We start from the raw sequence: 12,702 nt of genomic DNA, 5'->3' as shown, positions 1-12,702 counted from the left end.
GTGTGTGTGCTATAAGGAAGAGGGTGAGAGGTGAGTGAGTGAGTGAGTGTGTGGCTAGGGTTAAAAAAAGAAGAAAAATATTTAGGAGTGGGTCCCACCGTCTTATCTAATTATTTATTTATTTTTCTAGTTATTACATCCACCTACACCACTTGATTAGCAACATGCTAGATTATTCATTGAGGTTTTAAAAATCTTCTACCAGATAACTTTGAGTTTCTCATCTTCCTTGCATGTTACATTGAATAAATGTTTTTATGAAATTGCATCTGTTTCTCAATTAACATCTTGAAGTGAAAATCATTATGAATTGTTAGGAAGTATAGCATGTTCTATGAAACGTAAATATGATCAATATTGGGAACCAGTTGACGAATTTAACCCATTTTTACTTATTACTGTTGTATTAGATCCTCGATACAAACTAGATTATCTCTGCTGGTGTTTGGAGGATGTCTATGATAAGATAGTTTCTACTAGCATGACTAATTTTGTTAAACTCACATTGGATACGTTGCATAAGTTTTATGAAAAAGAGGTTGCAGATGATAAAGGAAGGGAGAATGGTGGAGATTCATCTAGAGATGTTTTGGGCGACAATATTAAAGTCTAAGCTGGTGCCAATGGTGTTTCTGAAAATAGAGTGAATATGTGAAAAAAAACAAAAAAGAGAGAAGGCTAATGCAGGTTATTTGGCTAAGGATACTGTGGAAGACGAGAATTTTGATATATTGGCTTGGTGGAAAGTGAATGTTTCAAAATACATGATTCTTTCTCTCATAGCCCGTGACATCTTAGGTATTCCAGTTTCAACTGTTGCTTCTGAATCATGCTTTAGCACCAGTGGATGTGTGTTTGATGTCTTTCATAACTCTTTGTCACCATTAATGGCTGAAACTTTGATACGCACTCAGAGTTAGTTGTGTCATTCTAAACAAGGAGCCGAAGATCAAGAGTTTGATCAATTTGATAGCAGTAAAAAGATTGTTGAAGGTACATCTATGATATCTTTATTATGTGTGACTTATTTATTTCAAGTAATAATCTTTTATATGAAAAATGAGTAATTTTATATGTTTTGTAGATTTCATTAATGGATCCACGTCACAAGGAACAAGTTGACAATATTAATGGCTATTGATGGATGATGGCTATTCTTCTGTGGAATTTAAGTATTATAAACATTAATATTTTGTATTATTAGTTATTATAAGACTATAAGTTAATGTTTTATGTTTAGGATGCATAAGACTTTAGACTAATGCATAATATTTTGTGTTATTTGTATTGACTTAAGTATTTTGTGGTATTAGACAATATTAATATTGATTGTGGTTATGCTTTAATTTTAGAGAATGGTTGGTTCTTGTTATATTTTTCTAAGTGAATTTTACCATGTCAAATAATGGTTGAAATTTTAGAAATTTGGAGTTTTTCACATACTAGCTTACAAGAAAGTATCAAGATATGTTTTATCTTGAATTTGTGTTTTCTATCTAATATTATGTAATATTAATTATACATCGATACTTTTATTTTTAATAAAAATTGTGAAACTAGGAAAGAGTCAAAGAGATACAAATATGCATGGAATTGTGAGTCCTGAAGAAATTTAAGTTCAACATTGGCTATCAACTTCTTCGTAACAACTAACAAATAAGTTTTTATCTCTTTTTATAAATTATTGTTAACGGCCCAGTTTTCACCTGATTGTCATCTAGTATAATTGTGGCTCGAAGGTGTGCAGGTTTCATCGGATCTAGGATTGGGTTAGAGTCTAACAAATAGGCCTCATATATATTTTGGGTCGAGTCTGGGTCAAATCAAACCCAGTCTCACCCGACCCATGTATATCCCTAATAAAAATAACTACTTATCACATCAATTCCGCTACACATCTAAGCGTTTTTGTCAATCAAGTCTAGCTAATTAAAATTGGTCCAAATTCAATAAAAACAACTCACACAATGTGTACATGAATAAGATACTTCTTCTTCGCATATTTTTTCATCATTGTTATTCTTTTGTTGTTGTTGCTACTGCGTTTTTTCAATAATTTCTTTTTCTTTTCTTCCTTTTGGTGTTATTATAGCATCTTTTATTTTTTTTATCTTTGTTTTTTTTATTCTTGTTAAGAGAGTAAAATAAAAATAATTATGAGAAAGTGAAATAAAAAGGAGAAGACAAAAAAAAGGAGAAAATGATGATGAAAAAGAAGACGAAGAAGAAAAAAGTTTTGAATTGCGTAGAATTTATCCAAAAAATAACACCAAAATTGTTTAACCATGATACAGAAAGCATCTTATTTTTTATACAAAATTTTGTTAACCGTAGCATATGTTCTTATTAAAAGGGTGAAATAAGAAGAATTATAAGAAAGTGAAACGAGAAGGAGAAGATAAAAAAGAAAAGAAGAGGAGATGGAGTTGAGTTATGCAGAATTTATGTATAAAATAATATTAAAATTTTTTAGTCGTGACGCAAAAAGTTTTTAATTTTGACACAAATTTCTACACAAAAAACTTCTTAAATAATTAGAAGTTGTTAAAAACAAAAATAGTACCAAAATTTTTTAAGAATGACACATGAAATTTCTTAACTTCTAGTTTTTAAAGATTTTTTGTGTCATTGATAAACCCATATTTTATGATATATTTTGTGCTTAGTTTGAGTGATTTATTCAATCCTCTACCCACTTATTCATATTAATTGCATGGTTTTACTTCTCTTTCCTTATTATGCGATGTATGTGAAAAACATGTTTCCTATGCTTTAAAATTAATTATTTTAATTACCTTTATTTCCATTCGATGCCGTGATCAGTGTGTTGAGTAGTTTTAGATCTTCTAAGGCAGGAATGACTCAAAGGATGGAAAGGAAACATACAAAAATGGAAGGAAAGCACAAAACGGAGTCCTTGAAGAAACTGGCATCCACGCGATCGCATGGACGACGCGATCACGTGCCAAGCGCGAAGAAGCAGCGACGCGGCCTTGAGGTATTTCAGTTTAATATTGATTTCTTTTATTCATGCTATTGTTACTTTTACTCTGAAGACATTTTTATTCCAAGTAGATTTTTTTTCTCCTTTTGGTCTTGGTTAAGAAATCAGTAACTCATGAGTTATCCAATTCAACAGCATAATTGATAATTGTTATCTTTGTTAATTGAATTGAACTTCCGTAATCCCAATCTTTTCTTAGGAAATAAATAGGATTCGAAGATCAAACCAATTAATCCCTTGACCTTCCTTTATCTTAGTAAAGGTTAACAAAGTGGAATTAGGATTCAACCATCATCATCATTGATAAGGATAGCTAGGATAGGACCTCTAATTTCTCATACCTTGCCAAAAGTTTGCTTTACAGTTATTTATTTATTTTAATTGCCATTTAATTTACTTGTCATTAAATTACTCGTTCCTCATTCTTGAAACCCTAATTTTACAATCTTCATAACCAATAATAAGAACATACTTCCCTGCAGTTCCTTGAGAAGACGACCCGAGGTTTAAATACTCGGTTATCAATTTTAAAAGGGGTTTGTTACTTTTGACAACCAAAACGTTTGTAAGAAAGGTTGATTGCTTGGTTTAGTAACTATACTCACAACGAGAGTTTACTATAACCTCTAAACCATCAATCTTCCGTTATTCAAAATGGCACCGTTGCCGGGGAACTGCTAACGTGTGCCTTATTATTGGTTATTGTACATATTTTTCTTTTACTTGTTTATTTATTTTTGTTTTTCCTTTTTAATTTTATTTGCTACTATGAACTCTCACCCCTCTCGCTTTGAGTTTGGCTCTAACTTTGTTGAAGGAAACAGAAGTTATAGCAGGAATATGCATCAAGGTCAAACCAATCAAGGATGGATGGAGCCAAGAGGATCTAATCAACCATTCAGGCAACAACACCCTCCAAGATATCATGGACAACGACCATTCTACAATGCATACCCAGCTGATAGATATGGTGGACAACCTTGTGACTACCAACAAGCCCACCCGCGCCTGTAGACCATCCTCTCAACATAACCCCAAACCACCACACTCACAAGCTTCTCTTCACCATTCGCCACCGTATGATCCTTTCATACCCCAGTTCCAATCCAATCACTCCCAAGCACCACCACTTCCCTATTTGCATTAGCTACTATGAATTCTCACCCCCTCGCTTTGAGTTTGGTTCTAACTTTGTTGAAGGAAATAGAAGTTACAGCAGTAATATGCATCAAGGTCAAACCAATCAAGGATGGATGGAGCCAAGAGGATCTAATCAACCATTCAGGCAACAACACCCTCCAAGATATCATGGACAACGACCATTCTACAATGCATACCCAGCTGATAGATATGGTGGACAACCTTGTGACTACCAACAAGCCCACCCGCGCCTGTAGACCATCCTCTCAACATAACCCCAAACCACCACACTCACAAGCTTCTCTTCACCATTCACCACCACATGATCCCTATTTACCCCAGTTCCAATCCAGTCACTCCCAAGAACCACCACTTTCCTATGTATCATGTCCAAATTCATCACCCCGAGAATCAGAGGTTTGCCTCAAGGAAACAGTAAATAAGCTTCAAGCAACCATTCAACAACTGGAGCAAGCAGTAATTCAATTAGCTTCTAGACGCGTGAACATTCAAGGACCAACCACAGCCCAATGTGGACAATCTAATGAAGAGCGTAGCATGAAGGAGACACTAGAAACTCCAGTGGACAAGACAGAGCATGAATTCGTACTCGAACAAGTAGAAGAAGCTGTCATTGTACAAGAAGAAGAGTTGGTTGAAGATCTAGGAGACGTAGAACCTCCATGAGAATCCAGAGCAGAGGAGAAATCCGTCAAGGACATTACAGTTAATGCTAAGGAGGATAGCGCACAATTCCCAAGGCAAGTCGTTTTTTGAAGAATCAGACGGAATAATCCAAGAAGCAAATTCCCTTGATGATGATAGTCACAAGTCAAGCTCTCTTAGTAATGAACTTGCATCTGCAAGTGAGTTCTCTGAGATCGACGAATCTTCCCCAAATGAATACGAGGATGATGCAGAGGTAGATTTTTCTCAACCTCCAATCTATAACTCAAGTGATGAGGAAGACATAGAAGACTTTGACCAGGGTGATGATGCATTTGAAGATCCTTGCAAAGAAGTAGAGGAATTCACAGAAGAGCACAAGGGAGTAGAACTTACAGAACCACCAGAAACACCTTCCCCAAGGCCATTACCACCTAATACAAGCTTCAAGTGGGTACAATCCTTAACTTTTAACTTTACTTATACACTTGAATATGGTTTACTTGAAACAGATGGCCAGCTTAGAGCTCTCTGCGGCTTTAAGAGTAAGAGAAAAATGGCTCGTGCTCAGAGCTGGTGCACAAGGTTCAATAAGGTTCCACGCTTCAACTCGAAGTGCACGGATTGGCATCAAAATCAATCGAATGGATCTCGGAAAACGTTTGGTTACCATGGTGAGAATTTACTTTTTAAACCGCCCGGATGGAAACATGGAGATCAAGACGGAGGCGGATTTAAAAACAAGGCTTGGGATCCTGGAATCTATTCTAACATTCGTCACCCCGGGAACCTAAAAATCTGTTTGAAGCTGCTCAGAAGCTTTACATGCCTAGTTTGGGACCCTGGAGGCTATTGGCATTCCAAGCACTGGTGGAGATTTCTGGATGAATTTAAACACAAGCCACCATAACAGGAAGCCCTTCCAATGTCCAACTTAAGGACTTTAACTAAAAGTGCTAGGTGGGAGACAACCCACCATGGTATGATCGTTCCTTTTGCAATTTTAATTTTATTTTGTTTTGTTTGATTTTGAATTTTATTTTTATTTTATTGAACCTGGAATCATGCATAGCATTCACATTAAGCATTGCATCCTGCATTCTGCATAAAAAAAAAGGAAGGGGTGCGCGACGCGACCGCATCCTCTATGCGATCGCGTCAAATGGCGAACTACACTTCCCACGCGACCGCGTCATCCACGCGGCCGCGTGACCTAGAAATCGGCGTAAGGATCCAACGTCCAGAAAGTTGGGCTGGAATCGTGCGGCCATTGTGCGTCTAGCACAAAATGGCCCACGCGATCGCATGCCCCATGCGATCGCGTCACATGCACACAACCAATCCCGCGATCGCGTCACATGGATTGCACAAATCCCAAAAGGAGACAGAGAGTTGCGCTGGAACGACGCTGGATTCGTGCGTTTAGCACAATTTTCAGCGACGCGATTGCATGCCCCATGCGATCGCGTCATCCTTTCTTTTACCCCCTCCATGCGATCGCGCACCCCACGCGATCGCGTCACCCCCATTTTCCCCCTCAACCCCGCGACCGCGTGCCCCACGCGGCCGCGTGGATTCAAATTATAACCCCCCAGGTCACGCGAAACCCTATTATCGCGCCCCCCTGAACCCCCTCCCCTCCCTTCTCTCTTCTCCAATCCAACCACCACCACCCAGTCACCACCACCGCCACCGCCAGACGCCGCCGACCTCCCAGACGCCGCCGCCACCTTTCCCCCCTTCCTTCCTCCCCTTCTTTCCCAGCAGCCGCCAAGCCGCCGTGCCCACCACCACCAACCGCCGTGCCCACCACCCCCAGCCACCTTTCTGCCTATTCTCATTATTCGGCCTTCCAGGTTCCGCAACACGCAATCTCTTTTATCCGTTCGCAGTTTATTCTTATTTTTCCTTTATGTTCATGTTAGGATAGTTAGATATGCATGTTGTAGTGGATTTAGGTTGTTAGGTATCCTAGGATGTGGTTAGTGGATTTAGGTCTGTTTATTTGCACTGTTCTTGTTTCTGTTTTATCAAATCTGCAATTCTGCTGTTGCTGTGTTCATGTTCATATGCTGTACTTTCCTGCATTTGCTGCTATTTACATTGAACTTTCATGTTTATATTCATTATATGTAACTGCAGCTTGATTTTTTTAATTCATATGAACTGTTTGCTTGCTGTTTATTTTCCGGAAAAATCCAATTTTAGCCGGAATGCTGCCCAAATTTTTATAAATCTTTTTTACTTTCATTCATGTTTTGATTTTGGAATCTTGAACTCTGTTTTCCTCTGCTTTAACCAAACCATTCATGAATGCCAGGGCATGCATTCTTATCCTCTTTGATTTCCTAGTTCTTAAAATGCAATTTTGATGTTGATTCCTATTTTTGCTTTCTTTATCTCTATTTGAATCATCATCAAACTGTTTTACTTGTTTGTATATGAGTTACCTATAGCTTTTACCTGTGATTACTTGTTACTTGGACTATTTTCATTATGCCTCTTACTTTAACCCATCTTTCACTAACTCACTAATTTTAACTCTAACCAACCTAACCTTTTCAAAACTTCTTTTTTTTTTGCTTTTCTTTCACTTTCTTTTAACATTATAACCAAGGCATGATGTTAATTTTTCTATTTAACTTGCATTTAATTACATTTTGGATTGTGCTTTCTTCTTTTCAGACTTTTCACTCCTATACAATCCTAAATGCACATTTTACTTAACTCATATTCATTATCCTATTGCTCCTTTGCCACTTTGTGTTTTCTTTGATTATTTGCCTATTTGCCTTCCTATTTTTATTATATCCTGGTTTTCTGTTTTTCAGGATGTCAGATTCCCAGAGAAGGGGAAAAGGCAAGGCCACTACTGGCAAAAGGAAACGAGGAGAAGCCTCCGTGTCTGTCATCGACCTCATGCATGATGCCTCCTTGTGGGAGAAAGCCTTTACCCCGCAGGAGAAGGCCGACCCGCTACTTCCCGCCACTGACCCAGTAAAGTTTGCAAACCGATACTGTGAGCTGAAGTATCCGGTGTTTGCAAACTCCAGGAACCTATACCTGGAGCGGACTTTGAAGATCCCAGAAGAACTCCAGCAATATACCTCTGATCAGATCAAACAAAGAGGCTGGTTCTTTCTGGAGAGACCTCTGACTGAGGTTAATGCATATTGGGTTAGGGAATTCTACTGCAACTACTTCAAAACTTCCCTAGATGCAGTGAACCTCAGGGGGAAGCAGATTCTGGTTACTGAGGAGGCAATAGAAGAGGTTCTGAAACTTCTGCCTAAGACTGATCAGACAGATGGCTATCAGAAAGCTGAGGAGGATATGCGCTATATGCGATTTGACTGGAATGCAGTCAAGGCCCGGATTGCCCTTGACCCGACTGTTCCTTGGATCATGGGTCAGAACACTACCATGCCCAAAGAGATCAAGCGGATTTACCTGAACGATGAGGCTCGGCTATGGCATCAGATATTCAGCAACTACAGTATGCCGAGTACTCACGAGACTGAGATACCAGCCGCTATGATCGCCCTCCTTTGGTGTGTGATGGAGGGCAAGGACCTGCACTTGCCACGCTTTATCCGGCACTATATGGCCAAGGTCCACGTCCGAGGCACTCTTCCCTTTCCCTATTTGGTTACACAGCTGGGCCGTCGAGCTGACGTGCCATGGGAGGATGCTGATGAGAGGCCACCTGCTGCAGAGTGCAAGAAGCTTATCCCGCACAGTAGGAACTTCCTGGCCTTGGGCTACAGACCTCCATTCCTGACTGCCACTGCTGATGATACAGCTACACCATCTGCCGGTCCCTCTTCCTCCACTGCTGCACCATCCACCCCTGCCACCACCACTGCACCTCCACCTGCCACAGAGCCTGTCTATCATCTGGTGCACTGCTTGTTTCGACGACTTGACCAGATGGAGCGTCGCAACAAGCGACGCTATGAGCACCTGAAGCTGATGATACGATCCGGTGACATCCCCTCCGAGCCTGACACACCATCCGAGGCATCTGAGGAGGAGGCGGATGCGCCTGAGGCTGAGACCCATCCCCAGGCAGACACCGAGCAGGCGGCACCACAGGCAGAGGTCCCACATCAGATCCAGGCTGCAGATCCTAAGATCCCCATTCAGACAACCCCTCATCTACAGCAGCCAGACCCCCAGCCAGCCACCACAGAGACACCAGCTACCATCCCTTCCAGTGATGACACCCCTTCACACCCTGCTTGAGTGAGCATCAGGTACGATGCTTCATTTTAAGTGTGGGGAGGTCACCATCTCTGGCGTATTATTTTGGTGAACCACTACAGACTCTTTTTCTTTTATTTTGGATATTTTTCTGTATTTTTCTCTTTATTTTTATTTTTATTTTCTGGGTACTTATACATTGCTACTTTTATGTATTTTTACTCTATCTCTGCATTTTGCACTTTAGTTCATATCTTAGTTATTTAGTTTAGTTTGCAATTCTAACTTATTAGTGGATTAATTAGTATAGTTTACCCTTTTTATCATAAGATAGCTTAGTTTAAATTGAAAATATAAAAAGGAAGTAAGCTAGGAACTTGAACATAACAGATTTAAATCCATAAACCTTGTATATATAGCATTACATCATGTAGTTAAGTTAACAACACTTCATCAAGGAGAAACACTAGAACTTTAAAGCCATTCAATATAAGTTTTACATTGAGAATAATGAGAATTTTTAACTAAACCTGCATGACATACATAAGTGATAAATGATTTTTGAGCTAGAGAACACACAGCTTGTGAATTTTGAGCTTAATTGTATGGTTACATTTAAACCATAATTTTTATTCCTGTGTGTTCCGCCCTTCTTTTATATTCTGATGTTCTTTGCTTTGCTTTAATCTATATGTCCAATTATAGAATATAGAATATAGAATATAGATACATACCAAAAGAATGATTGAGGCCATTATTTGATTTTAGCTCACTTATCCCAAAAATAACCTACCTTTCACATCACCCTTGTTAGCCCCCTTGAGCCTTTAAATCCCCTTTTTATTCTATTAGCCACACTACTAGCCTTAAGCAGAAAAATAAAATAAAATCCTAAGTTGAATCATTGGTTAGCTTAAGATAGAAAATTATGAATAGTTTAAAATGTGGGAATCCTATTGAGAACATGGATGATAAAAACAAAAAGTAGAAAAGCTGAAAAGAATAAAATAACTCAACTTAAGAAATTTTTGGGAAGCATGCTCATGAGAAATCAAGGTGATTAAATTACCATGTGCAACAAAAAAAAATTTCAGTATTTAATAAAGGGGATATAAAAGAATTTCCCAAATGCAAAAATAAAAGCAATGCACATGGAATAAGAATAAAAATTGAAACATGAGCATGTAACATCCAAAAGTGGGAAAATATGGGAAAATAGGTAAAGAAGTTTTGTTTTTACTAAATATGTATGTTAAGTGAGATCTTAGTCTAATTAAGGATTCACTTATTAGCTCACTTAGCCTTATACATATATCCTTACCTTCACCTTGGCCCCATTACAACCTTAATTAAAGACATCATGATTTTTGGTATGACTGTATTCTATAATTGTTGATTGGTTAGATGAAGAACAAAGTTATAGAAAGGAAGAATAAAAAGAGGAATAGAGTGATTAACCCAATAAACACTGAGTGACTAGAGAGTAAACACAAATCCAGTGAGGGTTCAATAGCTCATTAACATTTATCTCTGTTTGAATTATCTAATTGTCTTGCAAGTTCATAAAATGCTCTTTCTCCCATCTCAATTGTAAAAGTTCTTATTGATTATCTAAGGTTTGGCTATATATAGATATATGGCTCCTGGAGAATGAGAATTAATTTAACTACCTGTAAGCTTTATATATGAGTGAATAAATTAGAATTGCATGATGCATTTAGGTAGTTGCATTTAGATTAGATTGCATTGCATGACATTCCATCACTTTAACCTTACTTATTACCTTGGATTTAGCATGAGGACATGCTATTGTTTAAGTGTGGGGAGGTTGATAAACCCATATTTTATGATATATTTTGTGCTTAGTTTGAGTGATTTATTCAACCCTCTACCCACTTATTCATATTAATTGCATGGTTTTACTTCTCTTTCCTTATTATGTGATGTATGTGAAAAACATGTTTCCTATGCTTTAAAATTAATTATTTTAATTACCTTTATTTCCATTCGATGCCATGATCAGTGTGTTGAGTAGTTTCAGATCTTCTAAGGCAGGAATGACTCAAAGGATGGAAAGGAAACATACAAAAATGGAAGCAAAGCACAAAACGGAGTCCTTAAAGAAACTGGCATCCACGCGATCGCATGGACGACGCGATCGCGTGCCAAGCGCGAAGAAGCAGCGACGCGGCCGCATGACTGACGCGGGACGTGACCGCGTGGCAAGAAAAGCTCCGAATGACGCGACCGCGTGACCCACGCGGACGCGTGACAGAGGCCACGCACCAGAAATTGCAGAAAACGCTCCCAGCAATTTCTGAAGCCCTTTTTGGCCCAAATCCAAGTCCAGAAGGCATAGACCAGAGGTTATGAAGTGAGGGAATGCATCCATTCAGGGAGAGCTCACCAATTTTTACTTTCCATGAATTAGATTTAGTTTAGAGAGAGATTCTCTCTCTCTTGAGGATTAGGATTTAGATTTAGGATTTTTATTCACTTTCAGGATTATCTCTTTTGATCAGGTTCAATATTCCTTTTATTTACCTTTGCAAGCTACTTTATGAATCCTTTCATGTTACAGATTATTTGAATTAATGTTATTTGAGGTATTTCAGTTTAATATTGATTTCTTTTGTTCATGCTATTGTTACTTTTACTCTGAAGACATTTTTATTCCAAGTAGATTTATTTTTCTCCTTTTGGTCTTGGTTAAGAAATCAGTAACTCATGAGTTATCTAATTCAACAGCATAATTGATAATTGTTATCTTTGTTAATTGAATTGAACTTCCGTAATCCCAATCTTTTCTTAGGAAATAAATAGGATTCGAAGATCAAACCAATTAATCCCTTGACCTTCCTTTATCTTAGTAAAGGTTAACAAAGTGGAATTAGGATTCAACCATCATCATCATTGATAAGGATAGCTAGGATAGAACCTTTAATTTCTCATACCTTGCCAAAAATTTACTTTACAGTTATTTATTTATTTTAATTGCCATTTAATTTACTTGTCATTAAATTACTCATTCCTCATTCTTGAAACCCCAATTTTACAATCTTCATAACCAATAATAAGAACATACTTCCCTGCAGTTCATTGAAAAGATGACCCGAGGTTTAAATACTCGGTTATCAATTTTAAAAGGGGTTTGTTACTTGTGACAACCAAAACGTTTGTAAGAAAGGTTGATTGCTTGGTTTAGTAACTATACTCACAACGAGAGTTTACTATAACCTCTAAACCATCAATCTTCCGTTCTTCAGTCATTCACCCAAAAATTCTATATCATTTTCAATTAAATGATATGTTTTTCTTATCACTAAATTAATTGAGTGATATTGAACTCATATATTAGAGGTCTAGTCATTCTAGTATTATTTACAATAAATTGATATATTTTTATTGATTTAGTGAATTAAAGTTTTAGACTTGTAATTTTTTAAAAATTTCTTATATCATTTACCAAAAAAATTCTTATGTCATCATTCAGTAAAAATTTCTATATCACTTTTGTTATTGTTAAATTAATCATGTGATACTGAACTAAAAATAAGAAATGATCATGATCATCATAATAATGAAAGAGGAGAAAGAAAAAAAAAGATAAAAAAAATTAAACAAAAAAAAAAAGAAAAAGAAGGAGAAGAGGAGAAAATGATGACGATGATGAGAAGAACGAAAACAAA

This window comes from Arachis ipaensis, chromosome B03, assembly GCF_000816755.2.
Source record: "Arachis ipaensis cultivar K30076 chromosome B03, Araip1.1, whole genome shotgun sequence".
Taxonomy (NCBI): domain Eukaryota; kingdom Viridiplantae; phylum Streptophyta; class Magnoliopsida; order Fabales; family Fabaceae; genus Arachis; species Arachis ipaensis.
This window is presented reverse-complemented; position numbering follows the sequence as displayed.